We start from the raw sequence: 26493 nt of genomic DNA on the forward strand, positions 1-26493 counted from the left end.
GAATTCAACTACAAAGAAACCCAAGGTTGAGTAATGAACTAAGCTCGGTTTTAAGCTGTAGAAAATGGATAGTAATTAGGATTATGAGCTGTTTTATTGTTAAGTATGTTCATTACTTTTTTTATGATTAAGATAGTGAACATGATAGCCATTTAATGTGGCAATTGAAAACTAGCTAAGAGATAGCTTTTAGGGTTCATAGTGTGTAAATTGACCTATTGATTATGCTAATGTGATCCTATGTTCTAAGGAAGCCCCATCATCTCATTTGGACAATTAGGGGAATTTGAGTCATCTAAAGGCTCTACAACCAATCGGTGAGTGGACTGCCTATCAAAATCATTTTGGGAATGTGACTGTTTTGTACAAAGTGTTTGAATGATTTTATAAAACTTTTCTAAAAAATGAATGCCTTGGGAGCAAGCTCTTGAGAAATGGTTTATGTTATGACATGTGGTTATTATGGATTTCTATGCGGCTGCATTATGTTGATATACATATATGTTTGAATATAGTATTATGTAATTATATTGACTCGGCTATGTGCGAGTAGGGAGTGCGCATAAGCCGAGGATCCCTAATGAACCTCATTTATCATGTGAGCCATTACTTTTGTATCCATTTCTATCAATAGTCTAGTAACATTGTACTCAATACAGAAAAGTAAACCCCTATGTAGTGCCATTAACTCTGCCTATAATGAATCACATGGTCCGAAATTTTCAAAAAATCCAAAAATCATGGTACTTGTATGGTCTCGAATGAGTCCTACCCTAGCAGCATTCTGAAAATTGTGCTTGGAACTGCCATCAACATTCAACTTAAACCCGCCTGCTGATGGTTTATGCCAAGAGAATACTTTTGGAGGATGTGGGACTACCTGCTGAAATGTTAGACCCCATGCTTGAGCAATTTGTAGGTCTCCCCTCCATTGCCACTTGTGAAATTGCCTTCCATGAAATAATTGGTGGATGAGTTTGAGTACTCTCCACACTACTCTGTTGGGATACATACCAAGGTCCCTATGCTTCACATCATTCCTTTCAACCCATAAGAACCAAAAAATGAATAAAGGCATTAACGTGCGTATGTGTCCTTTTTTCATGTAATCACCAGAGTACAACCATGCCCATATAATCTGATAAATAGTCTAGGGATGAGCAATGTTGATTTGGAAAAATTTTGCCAAATAATTCCAAACTTGTGTAACTATTGGGCATTCCCACATGACATGCAAGAGAGACTCCTCGGAGTTACAGTGTTGGCATTTAGAAGCTAACTGAAATCCTTTGGTTTTCATTTGCAAATCAATTGGGATCTAATCCTGTAATAACCTCTATAGAAAGAAAGAAGTGGTAAGAGGAATGCATTTATTGAAGATGTTTGTTGAAGATGTTGAGCTTTCGACGAAAAGTACTAAGGAAAAGGCAGACTTCAAAAAGTTGGTAGATACAGTGTTTTTAATTATTTTAATATAACTAAGCATGCCTATTATACAACCTCTCATTAAAATGTATTTTGATGAGCTTTGTGATGTGAACAATGGTTTCAAGTTTGCTTTTGTTAAATTTATGTATACTACGTAAATATGTTACTATGTATTTAGTTTTGAGCATGGGGAACAAGCCTTTCAATTGTTCACTACCTCAAAATTGATATTTTTCTATGAATAATTGCTTGATTGATGACTTGAAAATTTGGAATGAAAAATAATTAGTTTTGAATAGACCTTAGCATCAGGTCAATTTGTCTTTGAGATTGATGATTTTGAATTAGTCTTCACTTGAAACTTCTATTGTGTAAATGAGTGAACTCATCCTTTATCTAGAAATGGACCTTGAACACTTTGACTTCATTTTGTTTTGAACCCTTTAATCTTGGAATGTAAAGGAATTCACTTTTTCATTTGGATATAAATGTTTGGACATTTGCTAGGATAGCATAAAGATATTTTAGTGGAGCCTACTTGAGTTATGGACCTGTAGCTAGTGAAAGTAGACACAAGCCATTGTGCACAATTGTCACAGCCTAATTTTCGGGCCATGATCTGCACATGGGCCCAATGGGCATAGCCCATTAAGCCCAAGCAAGCCTCTTTATGTAGTCTTGTCTATCAATTCATCCATCAATCCTAAAGTCACATTTCGTAATACTCAACTATAAGTACTTTAATAATGTGCTATGATGTCAAGCCCAGCTCGACAATATGTTTATTATGCCATTCCTACATAAGAATGCATGTTTGCTTACTTGGGTACCTCAGAAATCGTTAAAAGACGACAATGGTACAATTAAGTTGATTTAAGTCTCGAACTAGTCCAAATAAAGATTTTAAGATGAAATTGAGAATTTTAAAACCCCAAAATGACTTAAAATGGTGATTCGAAGTTCGAGGACCGATTTGGAGTCAAATTGGAATTTTCATGACTTAGGGACAAAATGATCATTTTGCCACCTGAGGTTAAAATTGGAATGTTGGAAGAAGTTTTTGATTAAGATTGACTATTTAGAACATAATTTGAGTTTGAGAAAATAAAAATTTTAATTTCAACATTTTTTCGAGCATAGGGGTAAAATAGTCATTTTGCCACCCAAGGGCAAAATTATAATTTTATACCACCCACCACTTGTCCAAAACATGGATTTTATCCAACATTATCATGGATAATTGAGGAAATTTAAGTGGTGGAGAGAGGTTGCTTAATGGGTAAGTATGACACATGAACCCATGGAATGGTGACATGTGTCAAATTTTCATCCATTTATTATTTGGCTTAAAAATCAACACAAAATCAGCCCATTTCTCTTCATATGGCTGGCCAAAGCAAGAACAAAAGAAGAAAAGAAAGGACAAGAACCCTAGGGTGAAAATTCAAGAGAAAATTGGTGAAATTCAAGTAATCAAGCAATCAAAGGTAAAATTTCTTGATTTTGACTTGTGATCTACCTTTCCCATACATTCTTTTGTATTTTCCATGGTTGAATCACATGATTTCATGATGGGTATCTTGCTGGCTGAACACTTAGAGAGAGGTTTTGATGCTTGATTTGGTTAGATTTCAATGTATTTTAGTGTTTTTTAGTTGACTGGTGATGTGTAGCATGAAAATCAAGTAAGAAAAATTCATGCTCTTCCATCACCCATCATTGGCCGAATTCTCCATGTGGAATATTAAGGATGATTTTGATTTTATTTCAAGTGATTTGGTTAGGAATTAGTGATTTATGGTGTGAGAATGAAGTAGGAAAATTTATATTGTTAGTGCACTCACCATGGCCGAATTATTCAAGAGAAAATGTAGGGATGATTTTGCCATAATTCAAGTTATTTAACTTGTGTTTAATGATTTGGAGTATTGGGAGAAAAATGGAATTATTTGGAGTTGAATTGGACGTATTGGCCAATTAATCAGGTGATAGATCGAATTAGGCCAATACCGTCTTATTTAGGTACATAATTGAATTTGTGTAGAACACCGTATTTAGATAGTTACCCGAGTATTTCACATCCCATTTCATGCATTAGTATAGAGCCTGAATTCGTTTTATAACAATTTAGCACAAATGTAGTAAATGGCTTATTGTGCATTATGTCTAGGTGGTGAGCATTCTGGCAAAAGTAAAGAGATAGTATCCGAGGATCAAGAATTGGAGTACTCGGAATTCGACTCCTGAAATAGTGAGTAACCTTACTATCGTCTTAATTATCTAAAGTGGTTTTTATTCATTTTTGTGATTTTATGAAAAATGAGTTTAAATGGCAAATCTTTATGTTTTATAAGCAAAATGTGATTAAATGAAATGATTTTATAAAATTGTCTTGAAATTGAGAGATGGTTTTTAAAATAGAGTAATTGGAGACTAATTGTTGTGTTATAAATCATAGTTTGAATTGAATGGCTTATGATAATATTGGCATGAATGGTTGATTTGGTATTTGTGTTGAAAATGTATAAACTATTATTTGCCTTGATAGGCTGGATAATGATAAAATTGCATGTTATGCTATTGAATTTTATTGAATTGGTGGGTTATTGATTAGTCGCTGTAGTGGATGGGTTTCATGGACCAGCCTATTAGAGGGGGCACGATAACCCTATTATATTCATAACTCAGTATGAGAGGCGTGGATGGATAACTCCTGAGGTTAACACTTTAAAGTTCACTTCACGCCAAATCACCACGTGAGGATGAACTCAGCCAACGCCAAGAACGACTATGTTTTCAAAATAAAAACATGATTTATGCGTACATGACTTTTTAACAGCCTTGGCGGACTCGGTTGGGATAGCCCTCAGCCAAGGTATCCCTGATAACTGAGTATGAGAATGATTTTGGCACGAGCCAAAGCTTTTAAGAAATTCATAAGCCATGTTGATAACTTGATTTATATGAATTGATTTTATTTGGTTGAAATGAGTTGAAAGGTGATGAATTACAGTTTGTTAAACTATTTTATCTGTCTCCATTTACTCAGCTTTAGATATTTTAGATGGTATTTGTTTACTCACTAGGATCATATAATCTCATCACCCTCCTTTCCACCCATTTCAGGCTCAGTATAGTTGGTAAATAGCTCATTTCGTTGAGGGCTACAGTTGGACTTCCATCCTCAAAAACTATAAGTTTACCGCTTTTGATACTTTTGGTCGTTCGTGAGCCCACATGTCACTGTAAATTAAATATTTTGCTTTGGTTATCTGTATTACAGTATGTATGAATTTATTTAGCTTTTACGCTACAAAAATTATTTACAAGGAACTCTATAAATATTGTTTTATAAGAAAATAGAATATTTTATTGAATATTTTTATTATATTCAAATAGTCATAATTTCATTTTAAATGAAGTTTTTAGACGTTTAAACTTATTTTTAATTATGAATTATGTGTTTTATACTTGCATACTACATTTTTAGCTGGTTTCAAAATTTTTGAGGAAAAATGACCAAAATGCCCCTGTGAGACAAAAATCATTTTTTTATTGATTTAAGTTGGAAATAGCTTAGATTCTTTTAGAACATGATATTTGGCAACGGTTACTCACAAGGGAAATGAGAAACTGATATTAAAGCCTTACGGGGTTCCGATTGACATTTTGGGTAATGAGTGTCGATTGGGACACCGCAACGGTTATCACGAGGCTCGATGGGAGTACCAGGTCGTGACATATGATAATCAAATACTTGCATTTCTATGAACCTAAAATAATGTCACCCATTGCCAACTCATAGTGGCATCATCAATCAAAATATATACATATTGTTTATAACATGAATCTTAGTAATTTACATCACGCATACGTACATGCAAACAAAAGACTCTCGACTACCAATGGAGTGACTTTGTGTGAAGGTACAACTACTGAATGCCATGGTACCTACCAAAAAGTGAGTGGAAATGGACGTTTCAGTCTAGGTCCCAACTACCTTTGAATCTAAAAAGCATGAAGTTGAAAATAGTGAGTATAAACCCAATGAGTGAACATAGGAAGGGAACAAGCAAACGATAAGGAAAGTTTTAGAAAACATGATACACTTATGTTAAAAACCCCTCAATTCAACCCTTGATTACTTAATCCCTTAGTGTTGAAAGGTCCGTAATCAACAATGAAGTTAAAAAGTGAAAACTACAGCAAATATCCAAGCAAGGTAGAGAGTTTCTCGATGTAGTGAGAATACAATTTCACTGTAGTGAAATTCTGGGTAGGAACCACCCGAAAGTTTCTTGCTACAACGAGAATAAAATTTTGCTACTGCGAGAAACAGGGCAATTAAGTTAAAAGAATTCTTGTTACAATGAAAATCCATTCTTGCTGCAATGAAAATCAATTTAGAAGCATTTAACAATTTCAACATTCAACATTCAATGCAATCACATAATATGTTCCCTAAACTCTCTATGGTATGTGTAAACATGTATACAACTACCGGCTCACCAGCTCATGTGCACTCCTACATCACACATAGCTAAAACCATCATGTGCACTCCCACACCGCACATAGCCAACACTGTCATGTGCACTCCCACACTGCACGTGGCAAATACCATCATGTACACTCTCACACCACATCATCATCGGCATGTGCACTCCCACACCGCACACACTCAATTGTAATTAACACACAACATTATCATTCAAAGAATAACATACATATCATCATAATATAGGAAAACATGAATTCATCACATTTTACATTTCACAATATAAAAACGTTTCATCAAGGGCTTGTTCCCATGCATATTTTAAAGAAAAGACCAATAAAATATTTCAAGTGATTCAATGAAACAGTTATGCATTTATCCCAAAACATTTTAATGCAAGCTCACTCACTTGTCTTTGTTGATTCTTTAATCGACTCCAACTTCCACTAATGCTCCAAGTGGAGATGTGGGGTCTCATTGGAACCTATCATACACAATAGCATCACAACCAACTTAATTTACATGAATATTATTCCCAAAAGCTATTTCCTAAATCAAACTTTACTAGTTATTCCTAACTAGTTTCCAATTACCATTTAACTAGTCATTTATTTGTACTATTCTAGTCACACTAAGAGTAAATAAACAACCATCAATAATAAAACAGCCCACAACTCTAATTATTATCCCTCATCAACAACTTAAAAGTCAACCTTAACTCATTACTCACCTTGGTGGTTCTTTTGTAGTTGAATTCCATTTTAAAAGTTTTTCAAGCTATTATGAAAAGTCTCTCTCTCTCTCTATAAAATGCTCAACTAGTGAGAGAAAGTGCTGAGAAAAGGCAATTGAGGGCTTTTGAGGTGACGGAGTGAAAGTGTCACGACCCAATTTTTAGGAAATGACCGACGCATGGGCCCAATAGATGTATCCCACTGACCCTAAGCAAGCTTATCTATATGACCTATTTATCATTCCATCAAAGTTGCTAAAGTCACATTTCATAATTTCAATTCGAAATGTTGATAATGATTACCAACTCGTCGTGGCATTACCAATCAAAATATACATATAAGGTCTAAGGCATACATCTTATTACTTTACATTACATGTATGTATTTACAACAAAAAATGACTCTGGGCTTCCAGCGGAGTGACTAAGGTGAAGGTTCAGCTACGGAATGCCAAGATACTTACCAAGGATACGAATCTATGAGGACACCTCAACGTAGTTACCGGTTACCTCTTGATCTCAAAACATGAAGTTGAAAACGGTGAGTATAAACTTAGTGAGTTAACAAAGGAAGGGAACAAGCAAATGATAAGGAAAATTTAAAGAAATCATGATGCATTTATTTTTAAAAACAATGCAATTTAGTTTAGTTCTTATTAAATCCCCTCATTAAACCCTTAATGAGTTAATCACTTGACGAAAAGGTCCATGCATAACAAAGGATTCAAAGAGTGAAAACTTTAATAGTATTCAAGCAAGTCAAGTCAAGTAAAACGATAGGTCCTTGCTGTAGCCAAATTTAGCTCAAATTGTCAACTAATCGAGGGTTTCTCACCAAACCCCTTCATTTCAAACTTAAATAAATAAATTCCTTGATGTTGGAAGTCCATGCTCAACCATGATGTGAAAATGTAGCAAAAACCAACAAGGTAGCATGTTGGACAGAAAGTTTCTCGCTGCAGCGAGATTCAGGTAGCCAAAACAGAAAGTTTCTTGCTGCAACGAGTTGTAGGTAGCAGAAACAGAATGTTTCTTGCTGCAGTGAGAATCAAGCCAATGTAACCTTCCAAATCTGAGATTTTTTTTTGTAACGAGAAACAAAACATCAACAACAAATTTTCATTCTCTCAAGGAAAGGCCATTTAGCTGCAAAGCCAAAATCAACTTGAACATGCTTAGAAATTCTCAAGGATTAAAATGCAAGATTCACATGTATTACAACCATATACCATACTCATGAACTTTCTATAACACACATATTTATATATATATATATATAAACACATCATCATGTATACCATCCCACCATCATCAGCTCATGTGCACTTCCCACTTGCACATAGCTGGGTCATCATCAGCTCATGCACACTCCACACCGCACATAGTTAGGTCATCATCACCTCATGTGCACTCCCACACACACATAGTTGGGTCATCATCAGCTTATGTGCACTCTCACACACACATAGTTAGGTCATCTTTATCTCATAAAAAAAAGAACAACCAATGCATATTATACCTATCAACATATTGTGATAACACATGAACCATTATATGGCACACTTTCCCAGGATAGAAACATTCACCAAAGGCTTGTTCCCTAGGTAGATTTTTAAGGAAAAGTTGGATAAAATCATTCAAAGGTTTTGTGCAAATACATTCACATTTCCAGAACAATTTTGAAATGCAAGTTCACTCACCGGTATTCGTTAAATCTTTACTCAACTCCAACTTTCTATAATGGTCCAAATAGGGTGGTGGGGCTCCGTTGGAACCTATCATCACATGAGCATCATCACCATCAACCCAACTTGGCATTAATACAATTCCAAAGCTATTTTCTAAATTGAGTTCAACTAGTCATTCTTACTAGCTTCCAACTAGCATTATATGGCTATTATTTGCACTACTCTAGTCACACTAAAAATAATTAAACAATCTCAACAATTAAACACTCACAAATCAAATTACTAGACATTATCAACAACTAAAAATAAATTTTAATTCACTACTCACCTTAGTAGCTTTGTAAATTTGAAATTCTTTCCAATAATTTTCAAGCTATTATAAAAACTCCCTCTTTTTCTCTCTAAAACACCTAGCTAGTTAGAGAGAATATGGAAGTAAGACTTTTCAAGGGTTTTAAAGTGAGAAAGTGAAAGAACACAAAAGTTTTATGAAATGAGGCACAAAAGCATGAAAAGTGGAGCTACCTTGAGAGAGTTATGGAAGCTTGAAGAGAACTCCCATGGGGGATGAAGAAACATGAGAGAGAAGAGGGAAAAAGAAGAAGAAGTTGCTAGAAGATGATATTTATAGCTCAAGCTTATCCAACTCCACTTAAATTATGAAAATGCCCTTAGCAAGTTAGCTTATTCTTCTCTAATCCTTTATGCAATCTTTTTACTCTTTTGACACGGAGGCTTGGTCCACAATGGTCTAAAAATACTCGAGTTTACAAAAACTTAAAATTTTGACTCGAGATGAAAAATGACCATTTCGCCCTTACCTTGGAAATCATCATTATTTTTATTTCTGTCCTTTTACCCTTATTTTCATCATTCATTTATACCTTACGCCTACTTAGGCCTTAATATTGTTTGAAAGCCTACTTCTAGAGGCTCATTAAGGAAATGACAAAATTAACCCTGCTCGTGTTATGGTGTCTACACCTAGTTACGAGGCTATAGATGTCACAGCCTAAATTTCAAGCTATGATCGGTGCATGGGCCCAATGGGCATAGCCCACTAAGCACAAGCAAGCCTATTTATGCAATCTCAATCATTAATCCCAACCACCATTTCTAAAACCACATATTTTAGGTCTCAATGATGAATGTTTCAGTAATAATTTTGTAGTACCCCGTATATTGATATGGTAGCTAATAAAGTTTACGGATGCCAATTGAGGTTGATTGCTGAGTTAAAAGGGTAATTCAGAAGTGAACCTATTAAATCTCGATCTCCATAGGCACATAATTAGAAGTAGATGCGATAATGCAGACTAGGGATAATTTCGTTATTTCTTTTGGTGAGCTCTTATGAGTGGGTTTTTTTAATGCTATTAAGGTCTAAATAGGCCTAAGGAATGAATGAATGAATGATGTTTATGATGGTAAACAAATGAAAAAGTTAAAAATAATGATAATTTCCACGATAAAGGCAAAATGGTCATTTTGCATCTCGGGTCTAAATTTTTTTAGTTTCGTGAACCCTGTACCTTTAGACTATTATGGACTTTTTTCTGTGTCAAAAGAGCAAAAAGCTTGAGCAAAGGATGGGCGGAAGACAAAACCACCATGTTAAGGGCATTTTGGTAATTTTGATAGAAATTTGGATTAACTTGAAGCATAAATATCTGAGCTCCAGTAACTTCCAACAACTTCTCCTTCTTCTTTTTCCTCCCCTTTCACGTTTCTTTTATCCTCCATGGAAGCTTGCTTTACAACTTCCATAACTTTCTCTAGCTCCAATTTTCATGCTTTTGTGCACTTTTTCATAAAACCTTTGTGGTCTCACTCTCTCACTTTAAAACTCTTGAAAAGTCTTTGTTCATCACTTTCTCTCACTAGTTGAAAGTTTTCGAGAGAGAAAGAAAGAGTTGCCATAGTAGTTTGGAAGCTTTTGAAAAGGAATTCAACTACAAAAAAACCACCAAGGTGAGTAATGAATGAGGATTGATTTTAGGTTGTTGATAATGGCTAGTAATTGGAGTTGTGAGCTGTTTTAGTGTTGAGTTTTGTTTATTTATTTCAAGTGATACTAGAGTTGAGGGAATAGATAGCTAATCAAAAGGTAATTGGGAGCTAGTTAGGAATAACAAGTAGAGCTTGATTTAAGAAATAGCTTTTAGAATTGTATTTATGCAAATTGGATATGTAGTGATGTTGTGTGTGTGTGATAGGTTCCAACGAGGCCTCAAATGTCCGTTTGAAGCAATAATCGAAGTTAGAATCGATTAAAGAATCAACAAGACCGATGAGTGAACTTGCATTTCAAAATTTCTTTTGAGAATATGAATGTAATTGCACAAAACCTTTGAATGATTTTATCCAACTTTTCTTAAAAACGGGTGGCTTTGGAACAAGCCCTTGATAAATTGTCTCTATGTTGTGACTTGTGGCTATTATGGATTCATGCACTATTACATTGTGTTGTTATATATATATATATATATATGTTGTGCATGGATGGTTGATATTGTGTGATAATTATAATGGTGCGTATGCACGATGTGGGGGGATGCACATGAGCTGGGTGAAATGATGGTGGTATTGGTGTTTATTTATGTATATAAGTATATATATGTTTGTGAAATAAAAGTTCATGAATATGGTATATGGTTGTAATGCATGTGAAATTTAGCATGATGAATCTTGTGAATTTCCCATTTTCTTGCAAATTGATTTTTATTGCAACACCAAATGGATTTTTAGTGCGAAGGAGGTCCTTTTTACACTTAGGTGTCCTGTTTCTCGCTGCAGCAAGAAACATTCTGTTTTGGCAGCCAACAACTCGCTGCAGTGAGAAACTCTCAGGTTTTGATGCACTACTTTCATTTTGATGCAGAGTTTTACCCTCTTTCCATCCGAACTGGGAAAAATACCAAACATCAAAGTTGTAGCCCTGTCTCTTAGCTTTCTAATGGTCTAAAAATTAGGTCAATTGGACTTTTGTATCGGGAAATGTACTAGAAAAACTGAAACATATGCAAACTGACACTGAATCTCGCTGCAGCAAGAATGAACTTCGCTGTAGCGAGAAACTTGCTTCCATGCTTGCTACCTTGCTTGATTTTGACCTATTTTTCACCCATTTAACTTCATGGATTGATCATGCATGTTTGCAACACTATGAGGTTAGTGATCAAAGTTTGAAATGAGGAGTTTTTTAGTAAGAAATTAAATCAATTGCATTGTTTTTGAAACAAGTGCATCATGATTTCCAAATTCCTTCTATCGATTGCTTGTTCCCTTATTATCTTCACTCACTAAGTTTATACTCACGTTTTTAAAATTCATGTTTTCGAATTCAGAGGCACTTGCGACCTAGATTGAGCAGTCCAAGTATGCTCGTCTTTTTGTAGGTATTATGACAACTCAGTAGTTGTATTTTCACCCAGAGTCACTCTGCTGACGGTCAAGAGTCTTATACTTATGTACATGTATAAGTAATGGAGACCACTAAGATTCATGTTAAAAATCAAATATGTATATTTGATTACTAATGCCACTATAAGTTGGCAAATGAGTGATACTATGTTAGCATAATACAAATGTGAATATTGGATTGCTATAAAACGTTACTAAAATATTTATAATTGAGAATTGTACTATGTGGTTTTAGAAATGATGGTTGAGAATGATGATGGAAATTGCATAAAGAGGCTTGCTTGAGCTTAGTGGGCTATGCCCATTGGGCCTATGCTTCGGTCAAAGCCCAAAATTTGGGCTGTGACAAAGGTGGCATTAGAGCTCTAGGTTTAGTCAAGTTCTAGGGATTTTTGTGTCAGTGTGCGGAGTTGTCAGAGTTGATGTAGAGTCTTGTTTATGGTTTGTGACTGCAACATAAATCATAGAGAGGAGGCTATATGAACTTCTATTCCTAATAACCTGCCCTCTTGCTAACATTATGTAAAGGTCAAAAGTGGTGCCGTTGTTCGGGTTTGAGATGCCACCCCGAGACACAAGTTGTTGTTGGAAAGATTTTAAGCAAATGCTCCTAATGAAAGGCTAATGTAATAACAAATTCCTCCGATTAAAGATGAAGGAAATTGGAGCTGGACTAATAAGTCTGTAATCACTTATTCATTCAGTGGAGTTATAACTTGGATGATAATGGATCCTTATTACAATGAATATAAAGAAACATATATAGTAATGGTACAAGGGGCGCACTTTGATTGGAATGAATAGTGATGATTATGATTCACTTAGAGTTTATAAATTTAAGCATTGAGGTGAGAGTAAGCCAATACTTATGTGCACGGAGGTAAGTGCACTAGGTTAATCGAGCTTGTTATGCCAAATATAAAAGGAATTGGTTTTGATTTCAACTAAGTGATTGGGAGATTCCAAGGCTTGAATTAAATTATTATGGATTATGGTTATAATTGCATGAATTAGCTCAAGGGTGAAAATCACGGATTACTGTAATGGATGTATGGTCATGAAGTAAAACCCTAGTAAATGATTTGCTCTAAGGATGAGCTTGAATTTTGCTATGCTTAGTGTGGAGCCAAAGGATTAAAGGACTAGATGTGAATTTAGTAGTTTGAAATTAAATGACATGGAAATGAAAAATTTAGTATAAGTGCCATATGGAGTTCTATATGAAGATTGATATATGAATTGCTTTAAAGGTCAATTTAAAAATATGTTTGGTTCAATATGCAACCTATGATGTAAATGGTTAATCTTGAATGTGACTTCTCCAAAGGTAAAGGACTTAAAACATGTGGACTTTCAAATATGATCTAAGAAGAAGCTTCTGCATCATAAGTTTAAGAAATTTGGATCTTATGACTACAAAGGCAAGATACAAAATTACATGAATTGTTTATCTTATGGATGTAATTGGTTAAGAATTGATGAATAAAGTCAAGATTTTAACACTAAGTGGTGTACAATTTGATAAATGTGTACCTAAGAGTAAATTTGGAGATCATTGCTTAATCAATTTGTACTGAATGGTGTGGTAAAGGTATATGAATGTTAGTAGTAAAGTATATCCAAAATGAGATATGTGGAGACTAATGTTCCAATCGCAAACTTGTTATAGAAAGCTAGTTTTGCAAATTGTGGTTTTTATGACCATGAAATATATGGAGGTTACCAATATGTAAGCATACACTCGAAGTTGAATATCTTGTGATTCGCATTCATCGTATAGAAGGAGATATTCCATAGAAGGATTTGGTCTAATTGGTGATTACATGACTATAAGCTTGGTATGAGATTGAGAATGCTCTAACATATATGAGAAGTGTGTCGCAAAAGGCTAAAAGTCATTAAGACGAATGATGGGTGAAACATAGATGTTGTTATAACAAGCATAAAAAGCTCAAGGATAATCAATGCAATTATATTAAGTTAGTTTGGTTCGATCCGAAATAAGAGTAAGGACATCTTGAAAGATCTTAAAGTAATGTTTAATGGGGTTAATGAGCTAAATGTTATCGAATATATATTAAATTGTTAAAGTTATGTGTGGCTTTGAATATAAGCCTTTGATTGTCTGAGTCCTCAACAGAATTCTATTAAAGGATGTGTTTAAGCATTTTGCAAGTATATTGGAAAACATAAGAATAATATATTAGTTTGACTTGCTATAAGAGGTCGAATTTGGATGGCCATGAGTAGCTTGTGAACAATCAAGTAGTGTAAAGTTTGTGCTCATAAAGGGAGCCATGATTGGTAGATAAAAGTGGAACTTTAGAATTTCATTGTCATAGTTATTAGATTATATTTTGCATTATATGATATAGCGTAGAACATCAATGATGAGGTTATGTTCAATGCTTTAGGCCTTCAACTATAAGATATGGACATGTATCCACCTTGTGAATACCCTGATGAGATAATATTGAAAGACTTTTCACAATGAGAAAACATTAAAGCTCAAAGAGCAAATGGCTATACAGTCAAGTTGGGCTCGTGACTGACATGTCACATAAGTATGAAGATATGGTACAAGCATAAGTATACTTGGAAATACTAGTTTGAGGCAATGATTATCCTACCATTTTGTGGACCCGATGAGGTTCTGGTCTCGACATAATTGTAGACGCAAGGCATAAATTGTGAAATGTGCTTCCTCCACAAGTTCCATTTTATTTTGAGTAATTATCAAGGTAAAGTGCCTGATAGAGATAGTGGAAGGTTGAACTATGCTTCAAATGTTTAAAGAATGAGGGTGAGATGGTTTGATTAAATGAACTACCTTTGGTAAGGGAATAGAAATACACTATGAAAATTGTAGAAATCTACTTAGAAAAGAGATGATGATTCGAGTATTTATATATGAGTAAAGACTTTGGTAATGAGCTACGACCTAGAAGCATGATATTAGAAAATGAATGTTGGCTAAGAAAAATATACTTTTAAGACACGTGGTGCTTTGGGGATGGTGCCAATTAGTGGTCAATTCTAGTATGAGAATAGAATATTGGGATTAATATTGTGTATTCACCACAAATGATGAGCATGATCTAACCAATTATAAGAAGAATTGATTCTAAACTTGATTGTTGGTTATTTTGGCTTTACAGATGGCTTATTGAGCTTGATATGCCTAAGGCTATTTGAAGTTAAAATTTTTGGAAATATATATGTATGGATATATATATTGCATATTGGTATAAAAGCTCATGCTCAGTTAGTTATAATTTGATTCGGTGATGATATTCTATCAATGGTTATAGTGCTAGACAATGATTAAGATAATTAATCACTGATTTTGGCAGTGAACAAGTGGATTATAATGTTGTTAGCTTAAAAGTAAGTGTTTATACTTTTGGTATGAGTTCATCAAATTCTATTATATCGTGATAAAACTTGGTGTTTTGATATAGCCTGAGAGGCTTGGCATATGAACTAGCTTAACTGTGAGCTAGAAATTGTTAGGTTATTATGAAGTACACCAATAAAGAAGTATGGCATGAATTTAATATCCTAAGGGGCAATGGAAAATGATGTATTAGTTTTGGTATAGCTTCAATATATATGGTTTTGATATACAATGATGTGGGGAAAAGTTTATAACTTATGCGTAAAGGTGTGCATTCGAATTCGTATAATTACAAGTGTAAAATCTGCCTTGATTAGTATAAAGCTCATGATTCAAAATGAATGATTGTGGATTTAATTTTCTAAGGTAAAAAGGACTAAAAGAAGTTAATATCAGAAACGTCTTAATAGATGATTCTTAAATTTTAAAGTGCACTTAAGAAGAGAGAAATGTTTAATTTGATCTTCAGACTGATGAACTAATGAGGCCATGAGATTTTATGTTTGGAGTAAATTTGAGAAATATCAGGTAGATACGTTGTCGGTGATTAATGACGAGCAAATTAACTATGACATCAGAAATATAGAAATAATTAGTAATCAAAATGAGACTTTGAAAGGAACTTTAAAGGAAAAATTTTGAGCAACTTTAATTGTGAGAGGTTGAGTCATTGATTAAAGTGATTGGTAAAGATTATAAGGAAGTATGTGGAATGTCATGATTTATTTAAATGCCTTGTGGTATATGTTGAGATTTATCTAGTGAGCATGCGATCATGAAAGTATTGGAGTTTGTTTTTGGGAATATAGTTACTAATGGTTACCGAATTTGAATCATCCGTGATGTTAAACATATAAGAATAAATAAAGCGTGTTTGATCACTATGTATTATGAAATACTTGAATGGAATTTGTATGGAGGTATGTAAAATGGAATAAAGGTTGGTTGACCATTTGACCCATAGTCAATGGTGGAATAAATGCTTGAATGTTGGAAAGTTTGATAAACGATCAAGGTAGAGGAATTGTGGATGGTTAAGTAAACATGCATGATTGATGATTTACGGATGATTTAATGGAGGTGTGACCAAAATTAATAGCATATTTAAATTCTCTTCATAAGATAAAGAATGATATTGTTTTGATCCAACAAGAGTAGCATACATAATTATAAATTATGACGTCGTCGACTTTTCTATAAAGATTGGAAGTTGATATGATGCATAAACCGAGATCTTATGTTAAGAATGGCCAACGAAAGTGATATAGAAGAATTTCAGAACTTTGGTTGTTCACCCTACTCCGATTTGACTTCGAGGACGAATTCATTTTAAGCGGGGGAGACTGTAGTACCCCATATTTTGATACGTAAGCTAATAAAGTTTACGAATGCCAATTGAGGTTGATTACTGAGTTAAAAGGTTATTTCAGAAGTGAACCCGTTAAATCTCGATCTCCATAGGCACATAACTAGAAGTACACGCCATAATGCGGACCAGGGGTAATTTCGTAATTTCTCTTGATAAGCTCCTATGAGTGGGTTTTTTTTATTCTATTAAGGTCTAAATAGGCCTAAGGAATGAATGAATGATGTTTATGATGGTAAATAAATGAGGAAGATAAAAATAATGATAATTTCCACGTTAGAGGTAAAATGGTCATTTTGCATCTTGGGTCTAAATTTTTTCAGTTTCATGAACCCGAGTACCTTTAGACTATTATGGACTTTTTTTTGATGTCAAAAGAGCAAAAATGTTGCACAAAGGATGGGAGGAAGACAAAACCACCATGTTAAGGGCATTTTGATAATTTTGGTGGTAATTTGGATTAACTTGAAGCATAAATATCTGAGCTCCAGTAGCTTCCATCAGCTTCTCCTTCTTTTTCTTCCTCACCTTTCATGTTCCTTTTATCCTCCATGGAATCTTGCTTTGCAACTTCCATAACTTTCTTTCTCTAGCTCTAATTTTCATGCTTTTGTGCACTTTTTCATAAAACCTTTGTGCTCTTATACTCTCTCACTTTAAAACCCTTGAAAAGTCTTTGTTCATCACTTTCTCTCACTAGTTGAAAGTTTTAGAGAGAGAAAGAGAGAGTTGCCATAGTAGCTTGGAAGCTTTTAAAAAGGAATTCAACTACAAAAAAACCACCAAGGTGAGTAATGAATGAGGATTGATTTTAGGTTGTTGATAATGGCTAGTAATTGGAGTTGTGAGTTGTTTTATTGTTGAGGTTTGTTTATTTATTTCTAGTGATACTAGAGTAGAGAGAATAGATAGCTAATCAAAAGATAATTGGGAGCTAGTTAGGAATAACAAGTAGACCTTGATTTAAGAAATAGCTTTTAGAAATGTATTTATGCAAATTGGGTTGGTAGTGATGTTGTGTGTGTGTGATAGGTTCCAACGAGGCCTCAAATGTCCGTTTGAAGCAATAACCAAAGTTAGAATCGATTAAAGAATCAACAAGACAGGTGAGTGAACTTGCATTTCAAAATTTATTTTGGTAATGTGAATGTATTTGCACAAAACCTTTGAATGATTTTATCCAACTTTTCTTAAAAATGGGTGCCTTGGGAACAAGCCCTTGATAAATTGTCTCTATGTTGTGACTTGTGGCTGTTATGGATTCATGCACTATTTGATTGTGTTGGTATATATATATATGTTGTGCACGGATGGTTGATATTGTGTGATAATTATAACGGTGCGTGTGCATGATGTGGGGGGATGCACATGCCGGTGATGACTATGGTGAGGGAGATGGATGATGATAGTGCCCTTGTGCACTATGTGGGGGGATGTACATGATGGCACTGACTGTGCACGATGTGGGGGTATGCACACGATGACTTCGGCTATGTGCATGATGTGGGGGGATGCATATGAGTTGGGTGAGATGATGGTGGTATTGGTGTTTATTTTTGTATATAAGTATATATATGTTTGTGAAATAAAAGTTCATGAATATGGTATATGGTTGTAATGCATGTGAAATTTGGCATGATGAATCTTGAGAATTTACCATTTTCTTGCAAATTGATTTTTATTGCAACATCAAATGGATTTTTAGTGCAAAGGAGGTCCTTTTTACACTTAGTTGCCCTACTTCTCGCTACAGCAAGAAACATTCTGTTTTGGTAGCCAACAACTCGCTGTAACGAGAAACTTTTAGGTTTTGATGCAGTACTTTCACTTTGATATAGATTTTTACCATCTTTCCATCCGAAATGGGAAAAATGGTAAACAACAAAGATGCAGCCCTGTCTCTTAGCTTTCTACTGGTTAAAAAATGAGGTCAATTGGACTTTTGTAACAGGAGATGTGCTAGAAAAACTAAAACACATGCAAACTGACACTGAATCTCTCTGCAGCAAGAATGAACTTTGCTCCAGTGAGAAACTTGTTGCCATGCTTGTTACCTTGCTTGATTTTGACCTATTTTTCACCCATTTAACTTCATGGATTGATCATGCACTTTTAGCAACCCTATGAGGTTAGTGATCAAAGTTTGAAATGAGGACGTTTTTAGTAAGAAATTAAATCAATTGTATTGTTTTTGAAACAAGTGCATTATGATTTTCAAATTCCTTCTATCGATTGCTTGTTCCCTACTTATGTTCACTCACTGACTTTATACTCACGTTTTTAAACTTCATGTTTTCAAATTCAGAGGCACTTGGGACTTGGATTCAGCGGTCCACGTATGCTCGTATTTTTTGCAGGTACTATGGCAACTCAGTAGCTATATCTTCACCAGAGTCACTCCGCTGACTGTCAAGAGTCTTATGCTTGTGTACATGCATAAGTAATGGAGACCACTAAGATTCATGTTAAAAATCAAATATGTATATTTGATTACTGATGCTACTATAAGGTGGCAAATGAGTAATACTATGTTAGCATAATAGAAATGTGAATATTGGATTGCTATAAAACGTTATTGAAATATTTATAATTGAGAATTGTACTATGTGGTTTTAAAAATGACGGTTCAGAATGATGATCAAAATTGCATAAAGAGGCTTGCTTGGGCTTAGTAGGCTATGCCCATTGGGCCTATGCGCCGGTCGTAGCCCAAAATTTAGGCTATGACAAATTTATAGCAATTGAATATTCATATTTGTATTATCTCAAAGTATTGTCATTCATTGTTGTCTCATATCATAATCAATCTAACATATACATACTTCATTTATAACATGACTCCTTGTAGTTTACATTCCATATACATGTACACAGATAAAAGACTCTCAACTGTCAGTGGAGTGACTTTAAGTGAAGGTACCACTACTGAGATGCCACAGTACGTACCAAGAAGGCAAGCATATGTGGGCGACTTAATCTAGGTCCCAACTGCCTTCAAATCTGAAAACATAAAGTTTAAAAACGTGAGTATAAAACTCAATGAGTGAACATAAGAAGGGAACAAGGAATCGATAGGAAAAATTTGGAAATCATGATGCATTTGTTTCAAAAACAATGCACTTGATTTAATTTCTTACTAATAACCCCTCATTCTAAATCTTGATTAATATCCTCATCATGTTTCACAAACCCATAATCAATCCATGAAGTTAAATGGGTGAAAAGTAGGTCAAAATCAAGAAAGGTAGCTAGCATGGTAGCAAGTTTCTCGTTGCAGCGAGATTTAGTGTCAGTTTGCATATGTTTCAATTTTTCTAGCATATATCCCGTTACAGAAGTTTAATTGACATGATTTTAGGACCATTAGAAAGTTAAGAGGCAAGGATAAAATTTGATGTTTACCACTTTTCCCAGTTCGGATGGGGAGATGGTTAAAATCTTCATCAAAGTGAAGGCACTGCATCAGAACCTGAGAGTTTCTCGCTGTAGCGAGATTTATTTTCGTTGTAGTGAAAAACAGGGCTGGTTTATACCTCCACCACCCGAAAGTTTCTCACTGCAATGAGAATGCATTCTCGCTGCAGCGAGATTCAGGGTAAATGACAAATAAGGGGTTTTCACATGCCAAAAAATCCAACTCTACCATATTGCACATCAAAGTGAACACATTGACAATAATCAAGTTATCAACATTCAAAACAATCACATATTATAATCATAAACTTGCTATCACATATACATATATAAACATATATCAGCAAGTACACCACCCCACTTCATTCATCGTCATAGCCGAGTCATCATCATCATCGGCTTATGCGCACTCCCTACTCGTACATAGCCGGGTCAATATCATCACACAACACTATTCATCAATGCACAACATATATTCGTATATGTATATATCAACATAATATAGTGGTACATGAATCCATAATAGCCACATGTCATAACATAGAGACAATTTATCAAGGGCTTGTTCCCATGCATAATTTAATGAAAAGCCAAGTAAAATCATTTAAATGTTTCATCCCAACAAATATGTATTTCCCAAAAACACTTTGATGCAAGTTCACTCACTGGTATTGTTGAACCTCTAATCGACTCTAGCCTCCACTAATGGTTTAAATGGGCAAGTCAGGCCTTGTTGAAACCTATACACACACAACATCACAACCAACCCAAATTGGCATTAATAAAATTCTAAAAGCTATTTCTTAACTCAAGTTCAGCTAGTTATTCCTAACTAGCTTTCAATCATCATTAGGTGGCTATTTGTTTCACTACTCTAGTCACCTTAAAAATGAATAACAATCTCAACAATAGATTAACTCACCACTTTAATCATCAACCATTATCAACAACTTGAAAATTTAACCTAATTCATTACTCACCTTGGTGGTTTTTTTTGTAGTTGAATTCCTTTTTCAAAAGGTTCCAAGCTACTATGGCAAGTTTCTCTTTCTCTCTCTAAAAGTTTCAGTTTGTGAGAGAAAGTGTTGAACAAAGACTTTTGGGGGTTTTAAGGTGGGAGAGTGAAAGAGCATAAAAAGTTCTATGAAAAAGTGCTCAAAAGCATGAAAATAAAAGCTAGAGAGAGAAAGTTATGGAAGCTTTAAAGGAGGCTTCCATTGAGGATGAAGAAACGTGAAATGGGAGGACGAACAGGAAGAAGAAGTTGTTGGAAGCTGCTAGAGCTCAAATATTTAAGCTTGAAGTTAATCCAAATTTCCCCCAAAATTACCAAAATGCCCTTAACGTGGTGGCTTTGTCTTCCTCCCATCCTTTGTGCAACCTTTTTGCTCTTTTGACACTGAAACAAAGTTCATAATAGTCTAAAGGTAGGTTCATGAAACTTAAAAATTTAGACTCGAGATGCAAAATGACCATTTTACCCCTAACGTGGAAATTATTATTATTTTTATCATCCCCATTTATTTACCATCATAAACATCATTCATTCATTCCTTAGGCCTATTTAGACCTTAATAGCATTAAAAAAACCCATTCGTAGGAACCTACCAAGAGAAATTATGAAATTACCCCTAGTCCGAATTATCGCGTTTACTTCTAGTTATGTGCCTATGAAGACCGAGATTTCACAGGTTCATTTATGAATTACCCTTTTAACTTAGTAATCAACATCAATTGCCATTCGTAAACTCTATTAGCCACCGTATTGAAATATTGGGTACTACAATAGAGGTCGAGGTCTCATAGAAAGAACAGGAAAAATCTTATGAACAAGTGTATAAAAACATGAGGTTTGGAGTTTCTATGAGAAAGTCATGGAGATTTCAAGGATGGCTTTCATGGAAAATGGAGAGTTGGAAATGGGGAGGAGAAAGGGGAACAAGAGGAAGAAGCTCCTGGAAGTGAGGAGAAAGTGCTAGAGAATTAGATATTTACTCCTAGGGTGGACTAAAGTTACACCTATTTACAAAAATGCCATTGTATAGTTGACTTTGCCTTCTTATTTCCTTTAGTTCAAACTTTTTACTCTTTTGACATTGAGACAAGGTCCATAACAGACTAAAAGTACTCGAGTTCATGAAACTTAGAAATTTAGACCCAAGATCCAAAATGACCATTTTACCTTACTGTGGAAATTTTCATTATTTCTATTTCTTCGTTTACTTTATTCTTATATACATCATTCATTTATTCCTTTGGCATACTTAAACCTTAATAATATTAGAAAAACCCACTTCTAAGAGCTCACCAAGAAAATGACAGAACTACCCCTAATCCAAGTCATTGTGTTTACCTCCGCTACATGTCTATGAAGGTTAAGGTTTCACAACAATGCTTAGATTTGATAAGGTAGCTAATGGAGTTTTACCTTTTTAATTTGGTTTTGTTTGGTAGTTGATACGATCCTACTTGTCACAACTCAAATCCTGGACCATGACTGAGGCATTGGCCTAATAGGCATAGCCCATGAGACCCCAGCAAGCCTTATTAGAGATTCCCGATAATGCATTCTATTCGTTCACCAATCCATATTAGTGCTCAAATCATATACTTTCGTATCATAACTTGAACCACAATTGCAATAATCAATTCAATCTTTAAAACATATACTCATACGTATATACAATGAAGTTTCAAATCTCCAATCTAATACTTGTACCAAGGCCATCATCCATTTACAATTAATGAAATAAAGTGCTACGACTCGACCTCCAATAGTAGAGCAACTCGGAATAGGGTACTAGGAGATGTCTTGACCTACATCGCAATGGACCATGAATGTCAATGAATAGCTCTCTAGTTGATCACTATTTGCAAGAAGAAAATAAGGGGGTGAGACTCACAGACTTAGTCATCATTGGTACCGTGAGCATGGGGTAGATGGGAAACAAGCAATAAGCAGATCATTTAAATCATAAAGCCAGAATATAAAATGCTAATCTTATAAACCAAACCACAAGAAGGATATTTGTGCCTTGTAAAAATAATGTTGTAAAATCATAACACAATGCTTTCTTTGGCAAAACAGTGTCGAAAATAAGTGTAACAGAAAGAGTTTCAATTACCAGAAACATCATTTGCCATCAAAATATGAAATACAATATAAAGGTATGCACGCTCCCAAAATGTGTGGCATGTAAAGAAATTAAAGTGTACAACCACCAAAATCAACTCATGTTTGTCAAGTAAGCATTGAAAGCTTTTATTTAACCAATAGGAGCTGTAGAGAAAATCTTAACTCCCCTTCATACAAGAAAGTATGCATTGAAAACTCACAAGGCTCTCGAGTAGGAGAGTGTAATATCAACACATGGACCCACTTCCACGTAATAACAATCTGGGAGTCTTACTACACCGGATTTTGATAGCCATGGCGGTCTCCACGACGTTGGTCGCATCAGAGAATCAAGCGGTTGCTACCACGCACATCTGGGAGTCTTACTCCACCGGGGTCACTTGTGGCCTAGCCAAGCATACATATCATAGGTCGTGGCCCTCGCCACGCCTAATCACCCGTCGGTGACCTAAAGGTTCTCTAGCTAGAGCTCACTCGTGCACGAGGGTCACAATTAATCGAAGTGACAGTCGGCCTACTCTCGACGTACTTGGTTTGTCAAAACCATTTTCAAAAATCACATTTAAGTTTCCAAGTCTTTCACTTAAAACTATTTGAAACCAGGGTTCAATAACCTTTCAAATTATTTTTCACATAAAAAGGCATGGTGTATTCTCTCATTCAAAGATTGGACTAAAATCGGTGCTCAAAACTTGCATTTTAAATCATTTAACTATTTCATTTAAACTATGCATATCACCCATAAATACAAGGCACATATTTTGAAGGCAAAACAATATAAAAGGCTTGTTTCCCAGTTTGTAAAGCCCTTTACGTATATAGTTCATCTATAGATATATCAAAACAATTTTCAAAACAACTTGCATCCACAATTTCCTACGAGTTCTACTAGCTTATGCTTTCAACAATAAGAATGTATAAATCATTGTAAATCCATTTAGAAATCTCCTATCGAGACTAACAGCTCATGTTTTCCGTGATTGCATTTAATGAAATCCGACAACGTTTATAAAACGTATAACATTATATAGATACAAATTTTTTTTGAAATAGGCACCCCCCACTCACCTTACAATGGCAGGATATCATTTCGCCACTTATCCGGGTACGTTTTTTCTCCTTTAGTTGATCACCACGGTGTCCATTTTCCATTTGCACAGTTCCTAGCAATAAACCAAATCTAATAATCTTAGTGTTTATCATTCCCATTTTCCTCCTTATTTAAACATTACCATCATGTTAATAACTCATACTATGCTAGAATCACCACTTTTCCTCACTTAACATTGCATATCCATATACATCTTGATACATTTTTACCAAAGTTGCCTTTATCCTTTGCTTGCATAATTGTTTAAATTATAATTACTAGCAACTTATTTATGACTCTAGCACCCATATTAACGTTTTCCAGCCATTTTCATTCAAATTTGTCTTATATTTTCACACATAACCCACATATATGGCAGCAACAATCATTCTCACTTTCACTCAATTATTTCCAAGTTTACATGCATCATTATCTATCTAACTTTCAATACTTTGTTTCTCAATCCTCCATCCACAATATTCCTTTTTCATTTCTTTCAAACAACATTCCATACAAACTTAACAATTTTCAACTAGCTTATGCAAATAGATCTTTTCAACAACCATAATTCCTCACAATATTCAACTAACCGTATAGTGTTAAGCTTATCGCTTTCCTTTTCCACCTTAAGTCTATCATGTACCAAGGGGTTTATTGGCTTGTATGTCACCAATTTTTCTCCAATCAAACCAATATTTGCTACCACAAGACATATCTCTTAGTCACTAACTCATTTTCAAGGATTACTCAAGCTAAAAACAAGAATCCTTACCTTTCCTTGCCTGAATCACCAAAACCAAGTTTTTCTTCCTTTCTTTATTTTTCTTTCTCCTTTCTTTCTTTCCTTTCTCCTTTATTTCTTTCCTTCTTTCCTTTCTCCTTTATTTCTTTCTTTTCTCCTTTCTTCCAACTGATCTCATTTATTTTTTTTCCAAGAGTATGGTTTTCCTTGCAAAATAAAGCCTTTTTTTTTCAAATGCATGGTGGCAAGGTGAAGTGGTGTGGGAGCATGAAAATGGCATTGGGAGGATGGAAGATGAAGAAGAAAATATCTTTTGGCTGGAGATAAGAACCAGCCATGCGATAAGGATGAAGAGTAAAGCTTCCTTTGGAAGCTTTGACCAAAATAATGGAAAAATTACCATTTTGCCTTCCAAGGTTTCACCTTTTTTAATTGTATCCTCCCACAATCTTTTAATTCAATTTCTTTCCATTTTTCTTCCCTAACACTTGTATCAATAAAATATCACTTGTATCAATAAAATATCAAGTTTATACTTCAACACAGTATCACCAAAATATTTAAATATTTACTTACCCGTGTTAGCTTTATGGAATAAAGACACATGAGCCCCATTAACGTCATTTTTCTCTGAAATTTCCTTGTTCTTCTTCTCCCCCACTTAGATTGACCATATACTCCTTCATGAAAAATTTCAACACTAAATAAAAAATTAATATTTTAATAGTATTTTATTCCAAAACTTTTCACTTATCTCCTTGGCACCCAAAATATCTTATTATGCCCCGATTCACTTCCGAATCACTTTCTATATCGTTAATTTATCCTCAATAAAAAAAATTATTATTTAATTGCTATTGTTTCGCGTACGAAATATTTTACTCCAAACTATGCCTTTCACCGTTCACACTTTTAAAAACTCTAATTAACCTCAATGCATCTGATAAGTTTTATTAGCCAACATATCAAAGTACGGGGTGTTACACTACTGCATTTGATATATAGTTGATGACTATCATGTATTCGACCACTTTGGTCCTACTGCACGCTTTGATTAATTGTCCATGCTATCTAGTGCTCCACAATCCATTTGTAATGATATTTGATATTTTGGAATTGGAACTTGATATTTGTTTTCAAATTTGGACTTCGGAATTGATATAGTTGATTTTGGATTTTGATTTTGGTATTTCTGTAAACTTTGGTCCTTGAATTTTAGCTATTGTATCAACCGTGATGCTTGAGTTGTTATTCATTTTGAGTTTCATATTTGGATTTGGTAATTTGTGTTGACCTTGATCTTTGTATTGGATATTTGCCCAAACTTTGATTTTTAGATTTAATTTATTCAATGTAATACAATTACGTTATTTTTGAAATCCATTCTTTTTTTATCAAGGATTTTATAAAGATAACAACATTGTTTTAGTTTCTTTGACACTAAATGTTTGTTTTTTTCCAACTTTTTTTACGACAGCTTTATAGCCCAATATTTATAAAATGTTTTCTTGAAAATACTTGAACATTTTACAAACCATTATTCTCATTTCAAAGGCTTATGAATGGAATTTCAATAAAGC

General features: G+C 34.4%; 1 long non-coding RNA gene across 1 annotated transcript; it reads left to right on the forward strand.

Moving 5' to 3' along the window:
* Positions 2885–4598, forward strand: LOC108662224. Its single transcript, XR_001928033.1, has 3 exons — positions 2885–2915; positions 3599–3679; positions 4555–4598. It is a non-coding gene; the product is annotated as an uncharacterized LOC108662224 (long non-coding RNA).

This window comes from Theobroma cacao, chromosome 5 (assembly GCF_000208745.1).
Source record: "Theobroma cacao cultivar B97-61/B2 chromosome 5, Criollo_cocoa_genome_V2, whole genome shotgun sequence".
Taxonomy (NCBI): domain Eukaryota; kingdom Viridiplantae; phylum Streptophyta; class Magnoliopsida; order Malvales; family Malvaceae; genus Theobroma; species Theobroma cacao.